Source organism: Passer domesticus, chromosome 10 (genome assembly GCF_036417665.1).
Source record: "Passer domesticus isolate bPasDom1 chromosome 10, bPasDom1.hap1, whole genome shotgun sequence".
In the NCBI taxonomy this organism is placed as follows: domain Eukaryota; kingdom Metazoa; phylum Chordata; class Aves; order Passeriformes; family Passeridae; genus Passer; species Passer domesticus.
This window is the reverse complement of record NC_087483.1, coordinates 15,083,701-15,105,858: the sequence shown is the minus strand read 5'-3', so window position 1 is coordinate 15,105,858 and position 22,158 is coordinate 15,083,701. Positions and strand designations below refer to the sequence as shown.

At 39.6% G+C, this 22,158-nt stretch overlaps 1 protein-coding gene and 1 long non-coding RNA gene across 2 annotated transcripts in view; one reads left to right on the top strand and one right to left on the bottom strand.

The window, feature by feature from the left end:
- SLC39A10 (solute carrier family 39 member 10) overlaps positions 1 to 22,158 on the bottom strand; it is a 73,589-nt gene that overhangs the window by 41,595 nt on the left and 9,836 nt on the right. The window lies entirely within an intron of this gene.
- LOC135309431 (uncharacterized) lies at positions 14,720 to 20,192 on the top strand. Its single transcript, XR_010369705.1, has 3 exons — positions 14,720 to 14,779; positions 16,123 to 16,371; positions 18,606 to 20,192. It is a non-coding gene; the product is annotated as an uncharacterized LOC135309431 (long non-coding RNA).

Genomic DNA, 22,158 nt, shown 5'->3' with positions numbered 1-22,158 from the left:
ATCCAGTACCTTCAAACAGTTCATAGACTCACAACCTTACTTGGAACAGCATTTCCTTCAGAGAATCACCATTTTGTATTTTTTGCAGGCAGTTTAGTATAAATGTAGCAGGGTAAGCATTATAATGTCATTTACATTTTCAAATTAGTTTTCTGTTAGTTGTTAGATATATGAGAGAAATCTACTGGATTAATTGCAAGTGCAGTCTGAAGTTTGAAGTCCTATAATCTGTCAGATTTTCAGTTTACTAAAATTCTGAGAATGAGGTTCCAAAGCACCACATAATATCCTTTGGCAAATCAATACACATAATGGAAAGAAGGAATTGGTACCCTGAAGCTTCAAGACATTGCTTCTTAAAGATAAACAGAAACTAAAACTAAAGTCAATACTTACTAATGATTTGCAAGGAAGCTTGAAATGAGAATATTTTAGTTAAGCCAGGTACTTGAAGAGAGACTGCTTGGGGCTCTCCAGCTCACACGAACCGAAGTTGGGCTGGCTCATTGCCAGATTCCAGGCAATTCTCAACCCAAAACCAGCTCACAGAGTTTTACTCAAGTTTGTCTCGGATGACAGAAAAGCACTGCTTTGGACAGTGTGATTCTGGGATAACATTATATTACGGGATGTGTCAAATGCACAGTGCAAGAATGACCAGAATTTGTTCCTGTTTTTCCAAGGGGCTTTGGCTTTAAGGTAATGTGCTTTTCTTACTCTCAGAACAGTATACAAATTTTGGCCCCATTGTCTCAGAAGACATTAACAATATCACAGCTATCACCAATTAGATGAAAAACAGACTGGGTATGCAGCTTCTAAAAACAGTGAATCAGAAGATGAACTGCCAGTGCCTGAAAGTCCTGCAGGATCCCCTTCTTGAGAGCAGCATGCACACACTACAGATCAGATCAGGCCACTTACACGATGTTGAGTGCCAGCTCCATCATTCAGGACAGCAGTGTCTGATTCTTGTCATTTCTCTCTTTCTCCTCTTCCTCCTTTAGGAGGGAGAGACTGCATGGCCTTTAGTCATTTCCCTAAACAGGAAGAGTTGCTGTCTATGCAGTTTCTTTTTTAAACTACTGTATTTTTAAGGAGCTGTTTGAAGAGAGTTTTGTTATTTATTATTGTATTGAAATTGAACCTTGAGCTAGTAAAAACAATATTATGGTAGTGCTCTAGTTATAAAACCAGAGCTGCTGTTTTCACAAGAGGACATTTCAAACTGCTGCACAAAACCTTTGACTGTTGAGCGCTGAGAGGTTTGCAGTGTACAAGCCCCAGTTACTGTGAACAGCCAAGCAGCAATAGACAGTTTTTCAGAAGTTATTGCTGGTAGTTTAACTGTAATCTAAAACATAGAAAAAAAGTGATATTTTTAGGGGAGGGTTTGGTGGATCAATATTACTGCAACGCTTTCCATTTTTTAATGCCACTTGTGTTGTACAGCAAAACAACACAGAAACTGCATTTGTTTCAAAAATCAGTGATTTCATGAGGCCATAGGACAGAGTCCTTTGTTAAGGACTGTGTAAGTCCACTCTTGGTTTTAATATAACCCAATCAGTGTTCATTGAGAAAGCTGAGTGAGGAGGAAAGAACAGGACTTCAAGAGTTTGGCAGAGGCAGATGGAATTGCCCCCAAAACATCTCTGTCTATTCATGGCAGCTCAGCTGTTGTGTCTTCCTGACATACCCCAGAGCTTTCTGTCTTGGTATGGCTCGTGTTTAGCATTTGGCTGGAGCCACCAGTGAAGTCACCCAGCCACCTTGGATTACAGGTTATAATGCTGTCTAAAGAAACACACAACTCTGCTCTCTTGTCCTCAGAAAATCTGCTTTCCTGAAGTGTGCAGATACAGTGAAAATTGCCACAGAAAGCTTCCCAGAAGTGATAGAATCATAGAATCATCAGTCTGAAGAGGCCTTTGACATCCTCCAGTCCAGCCATCCATCTTGTACTACCACTAACCATGAGATGATTCTTTATAAGGCAGTTTGTATTTTCAAGAATCTGCAAAAGCAACCAGCCTCCTTTTTCCTAACATGACTTAAGTGTATGGTCTCACCTGGGTGGAGGCCCCAAAGGGACATTTTGGCTTCCAGTTGTAGGAAGCCAGGCCAGCAGTTCTGTTTCTTCTGGGGGCAGTATTTCCATGTCCTCCTCTGACAGTGTATTCTTCAAAAGAACATTATCTACCTGTCAGTCTCACCTGAGTGCCTGGCAAGATCATGGAGTGGATTCTCCTGGGAACTATGCTGAGGCATATGGAAAATAAGGAGGAGAGTGATGACAGCCTGAGGGCATGGCTTCACTAAGGGCAAGTCGTGCCTGATGAATGTGTTGGCCTGCTGGCATGGGGTTAGTTGGTGATGGATAAGAGAAGAGCGACTGACATCATCTGCCTGGAGCTGTGCAAAGCACTTGACACTGCCCCTCACAGTGACGTCCTTGTCCCTGAAGTGGGAAGACATGGATTTGGCAGATGGATACTTGGTGGGTAATGGATTGGTTAGATGGTCACACTCAGAGCCAACAGCTCAATGTCCAGGTGGAGACCAGAGATGAGTGATGTTCCTCAGGGGCTGATGTTGGAATTGGCACTTTCAGTGACACAGACAGTGGGGCTGGGCGCACTCCCAGCAAATTTTCCAACAGCACTGAGCTGTGTGTTGTGCTTGGCACATTGGAGGGAAGAGATGCCATCCAGAGGGACCTGGACAGGCTGGAGAGCTTGGCCCATGTGAACTTCATGAGGCTCAGCAAGGCCAAGTGCAAGGTTGTTTGAAGGTCAGGAAACACAGTACCTAAACTAGTGCTGCTGGCTCCTCTGTGGCAGTGCTTGCCAAGGGGGAATTGTAACTGAATAGTGACAGGCCCAGAGGGATGAATAAGAAAAATCTGTTGTCTATAAGGGCTCAAATATGAGACTTCAGGTAACTATTTCTCCTCACTGTCTAGTCACTCTTCTCACTGCAGGTCCTTGAAGTCTCTCACCACTGACTGCTATCACAGTGTCTCTCTCAGCCAGCCAAGCCCTGGTGACACGGAGGACATGCTATAGGTATGCATTTGGGCCTGAGATACTGGAATATCTGAGGAATAATCTTCCCAGAATTAAATTTTATCCTTCAATTACCGTGCAGAAAGAGATCTTGAGAACATATTCCCATTTGACATTTGCATAGTGGACCTACACCAGAGCAGACTTTCACAGCAACACTGAAGTTAATGCCTTATTAAAAACAACTTCTCCTCAAAGGACTTTGTTTGCTTTAGCCTGACCTTATTTTCAGGGGATTAAAATTTAGCAATAATATTTTTATGGTCTTGAACTCTCTTCTGTTTTTGGAAAAAATCATCTTGTTAAGTTCAGAAAGGAGGCAGAAATTATTTTCCTTTAGTTTCATTTTGTCACGTTCTAGGAGGAGCAAAACTACACACCAGAGGCCTCCCAGAAAACAAAAAAGCTGACAGATAGAGCTTTTTAAGAGACACTGATTTTTTAAAATATATATATATATAAATTGATGTACACGATTTTGATACCTACAGCTCTACTACTTTGTTGAGATATTTGAATCTAGGATTTAGTACAATTTAGTCTTAAGTACTGCAAAGCATCCATAAACTACAGGGAAGGTATGATTACTGAAATACCTGAAAAGCAAGCGAGCCATATGTGAGTGACAAGGTTTTAATCTTTACCCACACACTCCAAACGTGTCCATAATCTTTGGCAGAAAGACAAAGCTGTTCGGAAAAATTTACACTGGTGTTCAGTAGGGAACAGGGAGTCCTGTGGAGACAATGGGATGTAAGACTTTCCTCCCTCCGCCCCCCATTGTGCTTGTGGCTGGTGAAGTTCCAAGAGGAAAAAAGATTTCTAAAGGTTTCTATTACCCTGAAACAACCATTTTCAGCAGACTCCTAATGAGCCCCAAGGAAGTCCACTTGGTTTAATTTTTTTCCCTGAAAACGTTGATCAAACAAGTTTACAAAGGAACACTGGTACTTACCCTTTACCAGGCTCTGATTCAAGAGTTTAAAGCATTTTGCTGGCTTTACACAGACAAGTATTTACCTCACTCAGTTGCTTAGTAGCTCCTTTCAAATCAATAGGAATGTAAATGTGCTATTAGTGAGCGCTTTAGTCTTGCTGAATCATGTCCTTTGCATGCCACAGTCATTACTGAAAGATTGGCTGTGACCATACACCGAATTTGTTATGGGAGGTGGAACGTGCCATGACATCAGGCTGGTGTGTGTGAGTGGTGGGGTAGGAGAAGGGGCATGATGAATGTTTTCAGCTGGGAAACTACTAAGGGTTTAGATATTTAGCAAATTCTGCCATTTCCAGAGAAATCCTAGATGCTAGAATCCAGGCATTTTGAAAGCCGTGCTATTTCTCTAGGTACGCTGCGTACACATTAAAAAAAACCCAACCAAACCAAACCAGCACTTTGATTTATGCCAGGTATGTGACACCATAACAACCACCAAAACAACATAACAAATCTGCTTTTTTAAGGAAAGGCTTCATACACACTCAATTCAGTGTGGACCAAGATGTCAATGTTTGCTTCTCTATTTGATAGCAGCATTTGGGACCCTCTGGTAAGCAGAGAAATGTTATCCCAAATATTACGTGGCTGAATGAGAAATGTAGTATACCAAGAAGCTGATACAAACCCTGTGAAAATCAATATGCTCGCTTCAGTCAGCTCTGAAATACTTCAACGTTATAGTTCTCAAGGTTCAGTTTCAATAGAGATTTTTTTTTTTTGGATGAAAATGACAGAGAAAAATATAAAAGATAAGCCTAACATATACAATGAAGCAGTAATGCTCAGCTATCATTAAGAGTCATGGCTTGCTTTCACATAGAAATCTTTGCACAGGAAGAAAGCTTTCCTTCCCTCTCACTCCTTCATGAAAAAACTGTTTTAGTTTTTAGTTCCTTGAAGCCATCACAGAAAATTTCTGATTTGGTTGTAAGCAGCAAGGTGTTTGTGTTTGATTGCTTCCAACTGCCAGAAGCTGTTGCAGAAAAGTCTGCAGCATTGTTATTCCAGAAATTATGTACTGTCTGCCTTGCTGCATTGCCTCTCTGCTTTACCTTCTTTTGCTTATGTTCATATGATATGATCCTACATATATATATATATACATATATATCCCCCTCTCTCTCTCTATCTAGTCTATATCTGTGTATCTGTCTTCACAGATATGCCCAAATCTAAAAACATTTAATGCAGAGATGGAATCAGGGTGAGTAATCTTGCAGAGGAATGAAGCAAGCATCTTGCTATTAAGAAAATAAAGTATTTATTGAGGTTAGAGATGGAAGTTTACTAGATTAAGGCAGCACAGTGGGAATAGGAAACTAGCTGTGCCCTGAGGATGGTTTTGTAGCTGAAGCAGGGAAAGATATGCTCAGAGTGCAGTTAGCTCAGCCAAACCTAATTAGGTACACAGCACTCAGCCTGTTCATAGACTGTCTCCAATGATTGACACTTCTCTTATGATCAGGCTGTTTTTTATTAGAAGGCTGGGGCTTTACCAGATGATTTTAATGATCAATAAGTTGAAAGCAAAAGACAGGCTCATGATTTACCTGGTATAAATCTGGAAAATACATGCATTGTGCTTTGTGTTGTCAAGAATAAATTACCATGTTCTTTCCAGAGTGTGATATCTCTTGTGGGAGTAGATGGCTTGTTTTAGGATTCCTCATGTTAGATAAAATTAATGATGATATTTTCTTCTATTTCCTTATTCAGAACGTTTATTTGTACAATCAACTCTAAGCTTGGAGTTTTCCAGGCGAATTTTTGAACACAGAATGAAACAAAGGAATAAGAAAAATCCTTTCAGGCAGTAAAGCTGCATTTTTAATCCCAGCAGTGAGCTGTCATTCTCTGTTAAAGAGAAGATGCTGGATGTATTTTTAGACCAGCTTAATTCCACTGTCTGCATGAGGTTTCTCCTTGCAGTAACAGGAGTAGTGCTTTGCTGTGGAGAGTTGACACCTCATCTGTGCTTTCTTTTTTGTGAGAGAGGACGGTTTAAGGTTAAGCCAATAATTATGCCAAAACTATATGGATTGAGTAGTATTAGGTCTCCAATGAGAGGATATGGACTCAGAACAGCATTGCAGGGAACACCTGCAAAGTCCTTCATCTGAGGAGTCAGCCAGAGATTTGCTTCTCGTGAGCTATAGTTTTTCTTCTATTATCTCTTCTGCTTACTAAAGACTTTTATTCACGTGCAGATTTACTGGAGGTGAAGTGTGAAAATGGGCTAATTTAACTCTCTTGTTAGTCCTGCTTCTTGCTGTTTCCCTCAGAGTTAGCAACCAGTGGTAAGAAATCAGAGAAGGGTATAGGAGTGCATACCAATAGAGATAACAGTGAACAAATTGTTGAGGAGGTGGTAAGCATCTTTTGTACAGATGGAATTATAATAATGATTTTCCTTGGCCAAGACAAGACAGACACAGTCATAAAGAGCCATGAGTTTTGAAATTCTGCTAATGTAATTGCTCTTTTGAGCCCCATCTGTTTATACTGGTGGGTACACTTTTAAAAGTCAGAATAAAAGAAAGGCACAAAGTGAACAACTAATGTTCCTAACCAGATGCACTGCCTTGCCCTTAATTCTCTCCTGAGAGGACTGAAGGGGTAACTCCACCAGCTACTCCACATCTGAACTAGAATTGGGTTCTGATTGATTGGAGGTACTGCTCTAGAGAAAGGCTTGGTGGGGTGGGAGGTGTAAGTGTGGGTGTGTGTTAACTACAAACCTCGATTTTGGGATGCAGTTCAAATATAGCTGAAGACTGGACAGCAGGAGTCCTCACATTGAAAAATACAGTTAAGATGCTCAGCATGGGTCTGCTTCACAGAGGGTTTTAAAATGTAACTCAAGATCATCTCAGGGTAATTAAAATCAAAGGGTCAGGATCAGTTTCAGGCAAAATTAAAGAGGTAGAAAACGCTCATAATTATATGTTCAGTGCTTTAATAGAAGAAAATAAAAGGTTTGACCTGAAATGGAAAATGGAAACTAATCTGCAATATACAAGTGTCACTTGAGTCAGGGGCCTAAAGGAATTGGCAGTGTCAAAAAGCTTTCTGCTCCCTTCCCCTTTGCACAGGTGGATGGCCAATGCACTGAAGTAGTATTTTAGGGAAAATTCAAAAGCCATTGCTGGCCTGGAAGAATGCCTGAAAGGAAACATTTGAGAACATTAAAGAATCTCTTCTGACATACTTAACCAATTTTCCAAGAGACACAGGTTATGAGAAATTTTTTTACCTCAGTTTCAGCAATTTCCAGGCTGTATAGTGCTGTCCCTGAAGCTCTTGGAAAGCAGTTCTAGCTCTTTGTCATTCACAAGCCACTCTGCCCACATTCAGGCTTTGAGTAGATTAAAATTCCAGATCCAGATTTCTCTCACTGGTACACCTATGGGGAAAAGTCTAAGAAGTTCCTTTAACAATAGAGAATTACCTCAGCAGTGACAAACTCTCTAACAGTCTTAAAATTCAAGTGTGACATACATGGAGATCCCCAGGAATACCTACAGGTGTGAGATGATCTGGCCAGTGATACCTTTGTGCTTCCTAGGAATCTTCAGGTCCTGGATAGAATCTTTTTTGAGAGAATAAATGCTTTGGCATATTGGTCCCATTCCAATGGGAAAGTGAAAGCCTCCAGACTCCTCACATGCAGTTATTGCAGATTCATGCAGTTGTATGAGGGCTTTCGTGCAGGATTAGTTTTTATCTGGAAATCTGTGGTTTTTACTGCAGCTTACATGCAGGAAGTTGAGGTTCCCTATACGTGTCACATTTATTAGGTACATGGAAAGGGGTGCCCTTGCAAAGTCATAGCTGCGAGCAGACAGGCCCTTCAACCTGCATAAAACCTCAGAGATGTTGTCTTTTCACCTTAATCAGAATGAAAAACTGATCCTTAACTGACAAGGACATAAAGGAAAAATATTCTTCTAGAACGGTCTTTCAATGGTGTCTAAAGGATCATGTTCTGAACATTAACTTTTTCAATTTAACATTAACTGTATTAGAAATGATGACATAAAAAAAGAATGGCACACTGTCATTCCTGGTGCTACTCAAACCCTATGCAGAGGGACTAAAAATGACTTAAAACCAGTGATGAGAAATACAAAACCTAGAAGCCATTTAAAGTATCTGGTAGGAAAAAAATTTCACATCTTTGGTTTTTATTAGTTTTCCTGTATGGACCTAAAAGCCCATTTAGTGTTTCAGTTAAACACAATTAATTAGCAATATATTTTCTACTGGTCTGAGGAACGAGGCTTGTAAATGAATGCAAATAATTAGTCTATGCTTGCAAGAATTAAGATAAGGATTGCAATGCCTAAGTTTGGAGCTTGAAGTTAGAAGCACAAGAAAATCCCAGTAAGTTACACACCAGGAGAGATGCACGGCTGGAAGCACAGTATAGGAGTTTGACAGTCTCACCCTGGCTCTCTGCCAGTAAATCATAATTTCCTTTAGAAGGAAGGAGCATAACTCATAGCTTTACTTTGAAAGAATTTAATAGTCATACTTTAACACCTGGAATGAGATATTAGTGTCAAAATGAGAGCTTAACAGAGTTAGAGGGAATAATGAGAATATCTCAAATGATGTGAGAGAACATAATAATCAGAAAAACTAAAAAAACTTCAAACCAAACCAACCCAACACAGTGCTCCTCCCACCTCAGCACCTCCCTCAAATATGTGTCCTGGACCAAGTAAGAAATCATAAGGGCAATGGTTATAAGAACAAGTTTGACAGAGTGATAGAGTGAGAGGTTAAGCAGTACTTAAAACCTTAAGAAATCTAAACAGGCAGGACACTTCTTAAAATTTATCAGCATTGATTATTTTGTAGTATTCATTCAATCCCAAATAACTTCAGAATTCCTCTCCCCTTCCACCAAGCACTCCTTTATGCTTTCAGTGTTCATTTCCTTTAGGCTTATCCAGGAGCAACCATCACCTGCCTGGATAGTAATCAGATTATGTTAATTGTGCTCCAGAAGCCCAGCTAAAGCTTTAACCTGCTGTGATGTAAAACATCCTTTCTTTTCCAGCAATTCAGGACCCAGTCTGATGCTGTTTTCACACAGCTTGTCATGCAACCTGATACTTCATGTGCATATGCAACCTGCCACTCTGATTTAATTGCGTAACTCGGTTTATCCAAGACCAGACCTTACATGACATCAAATGCTGCATTTTGTAGAAGTGCATTTGTGAAGACTGCCTCTTCTGCTCCCTGAACCCTTTCCCTCCAAAAGTTGGTTTTGGGATGATATTGCCACCCCTAGATCTGGTATCTGACTTGAGGTGGTAGCCCTTACCTTTGCTTGATTTTAGCTACAGATGGTGCACCACTGGCAAATTAAATTTTTAATTATATAACACATTTCTTAATCTAACAAAAAAAAAGAAGAAAAAAAATCATTTTTTCTATCATTTTTATGCACACTTAAAAACATTCCCTGCTTCAGAGTGTAACCAATTTATAATAAACCTTTTTAAATTGAGGTGTTTGATGAATCCATTTGGACGACTATGTAACCTTCTGCTCCACCACTTTAACACTACTGCTAAACTGTTTAATGTCTAAAGCAGCCCTGGAGATCAGTTCAAGAGGAAGTGATGTAGTTTGCTCGTTTCTTTTGGAACTGCTTCTGAGCACCTGCCATTAACACTCTATACATGAACGATGGGAAAATAGTCATGGTATGTCATTAAAGGCTGGTGATGAACACACTGACAGCATATTTCTCTCATTCAGTGCTGCTCAAACACAGTACAGCTAATCCAGCTATATTCTTCTATTCTTCTCTTATTCCATACGTACCTACTCTTTTTTTTTTTTTTTAATCATCCAGCAGGTCTTTATTTATCAAGCTCCATGTTTGCAAAGTAAAAGGCACATACTGGGAGCCAGCCTTGAGCTGCTAAGTGCATTTAGAGTGCAACATGCTTTCATCTCATCAAGCTCTGCTTAGAGCTTTAGCAGCCAGCCCTCCCAAGTGAAGATGTTGCAAAAGTTACAGCACTTTTGAATGCATACAAGACATGGTCCCATATATCATTATTACATCTGATAGCATGTTTCCCACTCGAGAACCAATTTCTTTGAGGAGTATTTTATGCCTACAACAAATTTTAATCTAAAAGTATGAGCCTATATTTCCATGTTTATTGCTTTTCTTTATGAACTGAAGGATTACTTCTCTCTCTTTGCTCTCCCTGATATTTCACAATCTGTGGGACAGGACAAGCTAACTGATTTCTTGTAACTCTTAATTTATAAAGTAAACCAATTTTTCATCCTTGGGTTTACACCTATGACCTTAGAGTTTAGAATTTTGGAGCAAACTTAATTACTCATTCTGCATCTGCAGCTTTCTTAAGAATTCTGTAGAAGTTTTTTTATGTTTCACCATTTCATTGTCTGGTAACATACTGTCTGCTCAGCAAGAATAACAGAAAGAAATAAGATATCCTACTATACTTACTGCCGGTCCTGGAGGTGGACTCTGACTTCACAGGGAGGCAAAAGAGACTGGAGATTTTACTCTAATAAATGTAAAGCATTCTCCAAGCCTCTCCATCCACAGCAGTGCCACAGAAGACTGCTGGGACAATATTTTATGGAGAAGGAGGTCTAAAACACGTGGAGGATGTTTACATGACACTGCTGCCAGGAACTGACCATGAAACAGGGGCACTTTTGGGAAAAAACTACGTAAAATTCCCACCTCTGACTGCCAGTAGTGGCTTAGTGGATTCCCCTGAGATGATTTACAAAGGGCACCTAAGTGTGCAAAGGACATGGTTATGTAATTCTGAGGCAATTTCTATGCTACAGAAATAAGATTATAATAGTAATAAATTATTTCCTTTTTTTCTTGTATCAAACAATAGAACATCAACTATCAAAGAATTACGAGAGTTAATTTCTTTCCTGTTGCTTTTACGTCAGTTGTGACAGGAACTAATTACAGGTGGTTTGCTCAGACATGATACTAATATTCTGTGTACATGCTGGAAAAAGTGCACATTTAACTAAATAGAATTAGTATTATAAACAGAATTAGTGTGATAAATATATCTGAGATACTAAATATCCATCAAATATCTGTCTGTCTAAACAAGCTGTTTCAACACTGCAAGCCAAGTTTAGACGCATGCATTTTGCTGTGTCAAATATGAACATTATTCAAACCAGGGCAAGTGATCTGTAGATTAGAATTATTTGTACAGGTAACTGAAACAAATGAAATGCTCTCCATTACAAACCCATAATCGAGTGCTAAGTATTTAGTCATTCAGCTGGGGTAGAGTTACATACTTAGATAAAATGCTAGAAATCTGATGCAACTGTTTGTAAAGACTTATTACATTTCTCCTGGGTGAAGATTATAGATCAGCATTAATTTTCAAGACCTAATGTAGATGATAGAGGTTACCTTTCATTTTTGCAATAGTGCATTCTCTGTATAATATAGTGCTTTGCCATGAACATCTTATTTTATTACCAGAAATTATATTTCTTGTAATAAAAGAAATGTGTGGGAAGATTTTTAAATTCTGTGAAAAGCAAATATGAACATTCCTACATAGAGAATATTTTAGTACTCAAGAAGTAAAAAATCATCATGATTACAGAGTAGTTAGAAGAACTGCTCAAATATTATCTCTCAAGTAGATTTCTAGGACAGAAAATAACAACAAGTAGCTTACTAAAAATTAATATTTAAATATTGAACTGTCTTCTAGATGCTGGACTTTCATTACAGGGTTAAGCCTAATACAGTCCAGGTTTGTAGACCTGTGAGTTTTCTATCTAAATAATTCTCAAAGTTATTACAAAATAGTCAGAAACCTTTTATTTCTTGCACAAAGAACAAACAAACAAACAAACAGAAAAACCCAAACAAAAAGCCCCCCACACCTGTCAAGTTTGGAAACAGAATGTTCAGAATACAAATACTCTGTCAAACTCACAGGACTTCAAACACAATCTAATTGCAAAAATTGACTGATTGAATGAAGAAATAGTTAAGGGATATGAATTAGATATCTGCTATAAATGAAATGTAATTTTATTTTTAGGTGATGCAATAAGCAGAAAGAATAACACTGCTACAGGACATACAAGAGGCGTTAATTTATGTACAAACCCTGAGTTAATGAGTGACACATTTTAATGCAGATAGATGTAAAAGAGTTAGATAGGCCCAATGAATAGATATTTGCTGATAAGAACGAAACAGATGTGAGTGCAGGGCAAGTAAATTAGACACATCTTCTGTTAAAGAGACAGCTAAAGCAGCCAAAATAATTTGGGAAAGCATCACTAATGAGGGTGAATTCCAGCGAAGAAATGCCCAAATTACCTCTCACATAATAAACATAAGCAGTGGCCTGATTTTGTGCTTTTTTAGATCTCCCTTGATGCAGTCCTTTTTCTGAAATACACCACAAACCAGACTTGAGATACAAATATATTTCAGAATGCTCAGGAACTAAAATAGGAGCTATGCAAGGAATCCTTTACAGCAAAAGCAAAGCTGTTACTTAAGGCCTGAATACTGAAGACACACAGTACTTAACTTTTGCTGTAAATCCCAGTCATTTTCAATGTCTTGACTTGTTGAATATTTCCTTGCATTGCTGTCACTCAGTTGCCCTTGTAACTCAGCTTGCATTTACCAGCTGAGTTCTGCACAGGCTGTTTAACAAAACCCCACATACCCTAAAAGTACAGTCCTGGAAGCCTTTTTTTACCTGTCTGGAGGATGGCCAGAGAACCTCCAGATTCTATATGCTCTCACACAAGAAGCAGCAATAGAATTAATTTGTTTTCATAAAGGTAAGATTTGGAACATTTAGGATTTGACATGTCACTGAAAGAACAAGTGCTATCCATTAAGGAAATTAATACCAAAGTAAACTTTGCTGTAATCATTTCAGATTTGCTTGGGAAGCAAGGGAAGTGATGGCTAGAATCTGCCATGGAACATCCTTTCTTGGAGAATGGAGGCTTCTCACATGTTTTTAGAATGAATTCATTTAAAAACTCTAAGGATTTTTGGTGATCAATAAAATTCAAACTTCCTAGGTTTTTAGATTAAGTAGGTAAGTTTAGGCCAAGGAGAGTGGGAGTGCTAGCAGCAGACAGCACCATGGAGCTTATTCTGTGCCATTATTATACCAAATGCCTGTGCTGGCTGTAGAGATTTCAACTGCTGGATTGAGGTTTCTTTTCTTGGAATCAAGATCAAAGCTCTGATTATATAGTGACATTAACAATTTAATGTATTTTTTTTTTTTTTTTACAAGAGGGGGCCTGTTACTGTTTGTGATGTTCATCCTGCCAAAATCCAGTCTGGGCTGTTGCATGCTCCCTATCCAGAGCAATCTGGTTTTGTTGCTGCCTGTTTTATTGGAAAGAACATCATGCTGCAGGGTATGCATTTAATAGTTAATATGCTTATTATCAAGTGCAGCTTTTGCCATCCTCTGCATTTCACAACCAGGTAGCCAGCCTGGTGTTGAAGGATCACAAAATTGTAAGTGTTCTCTGTTTTTTCATGTGGATGCCCACCAGGTGAAGAAGTGAGATTGAGCAAGATCCCAAGCAGCTAGGACAGTCTTCCACCAAGGTCATTATCAATGGCCACCTAAAGCTACAGAGTGGCTTTAACTCACTAACACAGTCTGATTAAAATCTGGACTATTTTCTGAGGGCAAAGTCATCTCCAGAGAGCCAATACCTGGAGCTGCTGCACTCAGCAGCACTGCATATGGATTTGGCTAATTAGCATTGCAGGAAAGTAGCTGAGGACCTCATTGCATACAGAGGAGTCAAAGCAGAGTGCTGATGCCCAGTCATCTGAAATCTGGGGCTTCAGCAGATTCTCAGGGTGAGGAGGATGCCACCTCCTCTCATCCAGCAGCTCTCTGGATTGAGCTGGCTGTCAGTAGCTGTCCCTGGACCAGCCAATTTTTTGACAGAGAAGCTGCCAATGTGCAAGGCTATTGATGGGTTGGAAGAAATGCATTTTCTGAATTGTGTAGGTGTAAATTCCAATATATCTGTCTCCCTCTCCAGACCAGACACTCTTCCCCACTGTAGTGCAAAGCCTATTTAACTCCTGTTCAGAAAGCAGCAACATGAATATCCAAACTTCATGCTAACAGTGTATTTGAAACCTAGGCTTTTGTGAGCAGGGAAAGAACTCACCTAACTATGGAAATGTTTGTTTTCCTGTTTGGAATTCCCCCAAGCAGGTACCTATTACAACCACCTACCTATTTTACCAAAGAGCAGCTGAAGGGTGATGGAAGATAACAAATATTTAGTAACCAAGGATGCATCTTTTTGCTTTACTCAGAACTCTGGATAAGGGCATCCAGTTCCCAGTGAGTCTGGAAGTCAACAGGAACCCAAGAACTGAGCTTAGCCTCCCTTTTGGCAAGAAAAGCACCACCTGGTGAACCACTTTGGAAGGCTGCAAGAAGTAAACTGGTTTGCAAACACGTAGTGAAGCCCTTTGTTCTCACAAAGAGTAAGGTGGAGGTACTTCCCTGCAGTGACACCAATCAGAGAGGGCCTGAGGATGGCATGAGGCAGGAGAAAAGGAAGGGATGGTGTTCATGGTACAATGCCCAGCTCCATGTGCTTCCTGCACTGTTCCTAGCCAGGTTCTCAGGTACTGACAAATGATTTGTTTGAAGGTCGCGCATTCTTCTGTGTTTAAACAAAGATTTTGGTAGAGTGTTAGTCATTCACAGAAGAATTAAACCATCAGAGCTGTAGTTTCATGCCAAGAAATCATAATATGGTTACACTCTGGGCCAAAGTCCAAAGTGAAAGGAGTTTGTAAAGCCTAGTCAAAATACTTGTATAGTTTAAGATTTTTTTATGCTCTCTCTTCCATCCTTAAAATCTACACCCATGTGTACACACAGTTTGAGCATTATCTGTCTGTTTACATGCTCTTCAATCAGCTGAATTAAAAAGCATTTCTGCAAACTGAATGTGTTCATAGGAAGTTTATGGAGGTCACTAGATTTAGTGGCACTGTATATTACCTTATCTTGTCCTTTTCTGAAGGAATGCATTCCTGACAATGTTTCCAACTTTTGAGTTAGGAAAAAAGGGACAAGGGAAACAAACATTTGGGACAAAGCAATCAAGAGTCCTAAACTGGAAAAGCCTTCACTTGAAGATGAGGCAGTGTGATGATTTGCTGCCTTATCTACGTTACATACTGGAACATAGTGCAGAGGTCCTGGGGGCACTTCTGGAGCTGAAGGCAGAGCTGCTGAGCAAATGTGGCTCTGTAGGACTGGCCATAGCAGCTGTTCCTCACTGCCTTTGGCTGTCACTGGATGTAGGGGACAGAGAGGATGGTACAGGCAATGGATTTGAGTTGTGGCTGCCCTGGGAAGAGTTCGGTAATTTCTGGTAAAAAGTGAAAATATCTTCCAGTGGAAAAGACATTTTCTTCCACTCACTTTGAAGCCTTTTGTTATCCCCTCAGCTGTTTCCCCAAGCTTATGATCATCATCTTTATTTTATGGAGTATGTGTTTTCTTATAGTAAGCCCCAATATCTGTCAATAAGGTGGTCTTGCCTGTCATGCTAAAGCAGCTGGAACTAAATCAATGTCGTGGTCCAAGAAAGGCAGTTTCAGAGGCAGTAGAAATGCCTTGTTGGAGCACAGGACAATTATGCTGACAGTTCTGGAGAAATGCAGCTTCTTTAGGCTCTTAATCTCCTTCTAGCATGCCCAAAACAGAAAGAAGATAGAATAAGTACAAGCTCTGCTACAGACTGGATGGAAATCTAGAAGCTTGTCTGCAGTTTCCAAAGTTTCAAAAGCAAAATCTGCTTTTGGAAAGGGCTGTTTTGGAAAAAGCTTAAAAGCAAGAGAATACATCTGGCTTTTAAAGCTATTGATCAGTTTATATGTTTTAGACTTTCACCAGTACAGACTAGAAAACTTTTGATTAAAGCAGTCTCCTGATTAACCTTTGCTATTCTCTTTAGCTCCTAAATTGAAGTCTGCTGAAATGTCCTTAATCTTTGCTATATGGGCCTCCAAAGCCCTCTGCACCTTTCAGTGGATCCAAAAGCACACTTTTGGGATTGTAAGCAAGAAACAAAGAAAGAAGGAAAGCCAGGAAGTCATCAATCTAGGAAAAAAGTAAAAGTTTTAACTATGGCTCCTCCCCACAACTGATTAAAGGCTAACACAGCAGCTTGGCTGGAAAGACTGCTTCCCTCCTGAGCCCCAAGGTAAGCAAACATTTTAAATGCTATGAGGGAGTGGCAGCAGAAAAAAGGTGGAAAATTTCTCTTAGCATGGACTTTTTTGAGATGGGCCCAAACAAAATCTGAGTAACTCTTCAGCTATGAGAAGTGCCGACCTTAGCTATGGACTGGAGCTCCACAGATCTTGACCATTGTTAGGTGGGAGTTTTATGTGGAGTGTTTAAACACAAAAACTGATGTAATATGGCATATGGATGTGTTTGCCAGACAGCAAACAAGTGATGGCCCCACACAAACATGCACATGATTTCTTTTGATGCTGGAAGCTTTACCATTCAAAATAGTTGTCCTGAATGGTGGGTTGAAGATAAGCATTCAGCTTAGAACTGGGCACCATTACATGTTGGAAAGTACCTGCAAGATGGACCCAAGTGCAGTGGGAAAATATGGAGGTATTGCATTAACTCTCTGCATCAGTGACCATAAGTGGGAAAACTACCAGCTTATAGTGGTGTTGGACTGAAACAAAGTAATTTAAGAACACAGAAATAGCTTCACTAACATTCAGTGGCTGTCACGTGTACCAGCATCATCTGGGTTTAACAACAACAGATTAGCAGGATCATTTAAAAAAGCCAAACAAACAAATCTGAAACATAACCGAAACCAAAAACCCAACTCAAAACCTCCAAACCACACCCCCAAAATTACACAGAATAAAGCTATTTTCATTGGAGAGTCCAGAAGAAGCTGTGAGTGTATATACTGCCAGGTTTGCTCAATATATATTATGTATAATTATTAAGTGACATATATATGAACTCATTTAGGAGAAGCTATTAGGAGAGCTAAGGATAGAATACTTTGAATTATGATGCTGAGTCCAAGCTAACTGTAGGTCCATATAAACCTACAGCTAATTACAGGCCATCAACGAAGCTGAGAGCAAGCCAGCATCACTAAGGAAAAAAAAAAAAAAAAGAAACCAACCTCAAAAAACTATAGAAAAATCATAACTTATTCTGCCATTCCTAGTTTTTCACCATAGAAAAACTAGGAATGGAAGAATAAGTTATGATGTAAGAGGCATCAATATCACAGCACCAGCACCACACAGTAACTCCAAAACAGAGGCTGGATAAGGAGTACAAGGGAAACCTTTCCCCCACACCAGCTAGGAAAGCAAGTTAACTAGGTGAGTTAATGACATGACTGAGGTGTTCAAACACTGACTAACCATGGTTATCCCTTCTCTGCAGTACCAATAACACACCCTGACTGCCAAGCTGACTGCAAAAACCCCATCCCAACCCAAAACCCCCAACCCTCGGCAGGCCTAGATAGAAATGTGGTACAACAGGAGATATTCTGATGCTGAACATGGAAAGCTGCCCCCTGCCAAGTTCACTGCAGTTTGAGAAGAACTTAATAATCTCAGTTGCAGGGAGATGGGCCCAAGGCTGGAGGTGCCACTCTCTGCATTGATCCTTCTGGCTCTTTTCAAGAGCTGCAGCAGATGAGGGGTGGGTGACAAGAGGAACACCAAGGTGTCAGGAAGATGTAATGCTGGCAATAAATTATTGAGTTCTATTTTAAACATCACAGCTTCCTGTCATTGCAGCTACAGCCACAGTCAAGTCAAAATGTGTCTTTAATTGAAAGTACTGGAAAACAACTTATTATGCTGGGCCTTTTGTGAAAGTTCATTTGTTGGAGCTAGATTTCAGTAGACATTGGGCATCTGGGCTTTACTGGACTCAAAAATCTCAGCCTTAATATTTGCTACAGAGGTTTCAGGGAGAATTTGTGCATACTATTGAGAGTAAAGTTAAGTGGTTTTCAGAGAGAAACTTTCCAGAGATCAGCACTAATTATATTGCCTTGGTAGTAAGAGAGCAAAAAAGTCATTACCAGATTAAGCATACTTTTCATATTTTGGAGGCTTAGCTAGATCACATGGCTCAGGTAGTCAATTTAAAAACTAGTCCCTCAGAATTTCCCACTTTGCTGTACAGATAATGACCAATTCTAAACACAGTTGGTCATTATACTTTTGTAAACTATTTGATCTCTTAACTTTTCTTGATAAAACATTATCTGTGAAACACAGAAATGAACCAAATATTATGGAGCATTTAAAATTTAGAACAACAAAACATCAACAAAATCCTTGCAATCTATCACTAGTTATGTTTGAAAATTCAATTCCTTGAATTAAATTCTTCTGCCTGACACTTAAAATTACTTTTACTTTTCAGCCCATATCCATGAAGTATTGCTACTCATAAAACAAATCAAACAGATATAGAAAGAGACAAGAGCAAAAACAAAAAGCAGTCTGGTTACCAGTGCCATTTCCAGTGGAGAGAAGAATTTCAAGAAGGTATGATTAATTACAGGTATTAAGAGGTGAATTATAGCTACGGAGTTCTAAATAGAGCCAGCCTGTTTGGCTTAATTAATGATGGGAACAGCTGGGACTATGGACAGAAAGGCTGAAGGAATGGTAATGGCTACTGGCACTTGACATGACTAAGTGACAAAACAGGATGTGATTGTTGTTGTTTCCTTGCTTCAAGTCCTTTGGAGTCAAAAAGCTAGAAGGCATCTTAAAGTTTATTTGTTTCCAAGCTCATACCTTATTCATCCTGACATTCTAACTCACATGTCACTTGCTAAAATTCTTTAACATCTAGAGGATGACAAATGCATTATAAGTTTGATATAAAAATTGCCCCTTTATGGCATGGCAGCAGCAAGGAGATGGGCCTGGAATTCAGTTTCCAACAATCACAGTGCCAACACAATTGAGAGCCCCAGGTCCAGCTGGGGTTGGTTGTATGCTTGTCACGAGATTAGCAGTGAAAGCATTTTAAACTGCTGACAGTGGAATCCCAGGCAATTTCTTTTTCTTCATGCAGCATTTGTTAACCTCAGTTAATATTCTAAAGAAGTAACATGATCCAGGTTTATTTATGTCTATAATCTGTTCCATCAATCTGTTAAATCATATGTTTACATTTCGAGTAAAGGCCCAATTACTAAACTTTATTCACCTCCTCCAGTGCAACTTTAGCAAGAATTACTGCTGATGGTACCTCATGATATTTTAAAGTACACTGCAGTTAGGTTTCACACCACAGTAAGATTCAATCTACTGTTACTGAAGACCCACAATATTTATTGCAACTTGACTGTGAAAATTCCCATTTATTAAATCTTTTAACCTGTAGTCCAGCAGCTCATTTCTGCACATTTCTGTGTGCTTACCATTAGGTCAGCCATCCAGTGTTCTCAGAAGTGGATAAATGCTTTGGAATGCTCACAGGGATGCAGTGCTGTCACATAACAATGCACACACACACAGAGGATTTAAAGGCAGTGATACAGGCTTGCAGGCAGCTTTGCCCTACAGCAGGGGCAGACAGTCCCTGCAGGATCAGCACAAGGCATTTTACTTGCTCACGCATATTTACAGAGCTTTATAGGAGGTACTCATGAAGTAAACAAGATTATTTATCTGCATAAAATAAGCATGCATGGAACTCTTCAAAGCCTATGGACTCAAGTTTCTGCCCACCTGTTCTCCAACTAAATGTGTTGGATTTTCACTACCCAGTCCCTTGCACATGCCATTTCTCTAAAGGCCCCTAATTTGTAACGTGGAGTGTAAAATGATATGTGCCTTGTTCACTGCAGAGAGAAGCAGTGAAATGAACTTCCTCTAGTTAGGAGTTTTCAGCTTAAGAGATGACTTTCAGTTCTCCCTTACACATGTTCTGACTGTAAAACTCATAATGTATCTTGGGAAGCTTCAGCGCCTGTGCTTGAGGTGTTACCACAATGTCCCATGTTTCAGTAAAAAAACCACGAGAATTTATTTCTCTAATGCTCTAAGACTTTCAGTTCTCATTTGAGTTTTACATTGAAGAGTCAATAAAATGATTTGTCAATTCAGTTTCCTTGATGCTATCAGTGTTTCTAAATGGAAGCAGATTTCTTGCAAGACACAATATGTATTTTTCCACACAATTCTGTCTAAGCTGCATTACCTGACTACAAGGCCAGACAAAAAGTGTCAATGCAGATATTACTGAGAGTCATTTGGCAGACAGCTATTTCTAAAAGATTGTAATTTTGCTGTGTGCTGAAACCACAGTTCAGCCAGTCTGTGAACAAAGAGTTTGAATATGCTTTCTCATATTTCAGATTTTCAACTTGCGTCCTGCTCCCCAACACATTAATTAAGGGCTGATTGTCCTTAATCTTCATAATAATCATCAGGTTTTATGGCCTTGCTTTCTAGAGAGCATTGTATTTAGAGAAAGAGTGAGCTGATCTCAGCTGCCTTGTCTAGATGCTAATGATGTAAATATACATCTCTGGAGGGGTGCTCGTTCTCCTCAGTTACACTGACACTGAATCAAAAACCAGTTGCATGCATCAGTGTTCAGATCAGGCACTATCTAGTGCTGCATATTTTGGTTTGGACTGAGCAGAACTAACGTGAGATAGAATAATCTGTGTGCGCCTTGTTTTAAAAAAAAACCAAACCAAAAAACTAAGCCCATAAAAAACCCCAAGTCACCCAAACCGTGACAAGAAAAAGCCCTACGCGTATGATATCCTACCATGTTATCATTTCTCAGCTGCAAGATTAAAAGAAGATCAGATAATAAGGAAATTGATACTGAGGAAACTTGACTAATTATTTGTGACCACAAAGGAATTCTACTGGGGAGAGAGGGCAAGCAAAACCAGAAGAAAAGGAATCTGACTGATGAGGGTGGAAAATGAAGGAACAATTCAAGATTTCACACATGCCAACACATCACTTTCAACTGCTCTGTTTTTTGTAGTTGTTTCAGGCTCTGATTTTTGCTCATTCAGTGGGGCACTGGTAAGATTTCTTTCACTGTTGTGTTTGGTCATGTAGACTCTAATGTGCACCTAGAGTGGTGCTTTTACCATTATCAGGTCACTTACATGTGTGCTGTATCATTTTTCTGCTGTGTTTTGCTCTCTGTCCTTCCCTTGCCCACCAGGGCCACCCCTGAAGATCTTGATTCCCTTCCTGCTGCAGAAATCTGTTTCCTGTCCGAGCCATGACCATGTTACTACGTCTTTTGTGAGCTTCATGTCAGTAGATCACCACTAGCTGAAGTAATAGCAAGGTTCAAGTCACCTGTAGGTCAAGGAGTTAAATACTTCTCCATGTCCATTTCCATTACTTCACTGGAACAGAAAGAGCCCCAAGACCTTCAAGATAATTTCCTGCTCTGCATAAGATTGCTGGAATGTTGTCTGGGTGTGACTCCCATACTGTCTTTTGTACTGGCCCAATTTTGTCTTCATTCTCCACTATCCTTGATTTATTTCCTTAAAACTTGTAAACTGGAAGATTATTGACTCCAGCCTTCTAATTTCCTTACACCAACATTTAAGCTGAACATCTGTGGCTCAGTTGTAATGTTAATAAATATTTGAATACAGGAAATGGGATGCTGTAGTGCTAGAGATAATATGTGTCTTCACTTAGTTCTTATAATAAGCATCTCTTCCACAACTCCTTTCCTCCCCACTGCATCTGCTGTGATAGATAATCCCTCAAAGCTTTGCTCTCCTACAGAGAAACTGGAAAGAGAAAGGGGAACTTACTGCTCCATCTATCAAGATTCCCTCTGGCCCAAATCTGTGTACACTCCCACAGGGGGTTTTTAGTGGAAGCACATTGTGCTGCAGAACATGTGCTGGTTTACATCCTGTTTTCATCTCTGCAGAAAATTCACTTCCCAAACAGAAATGGGGGGA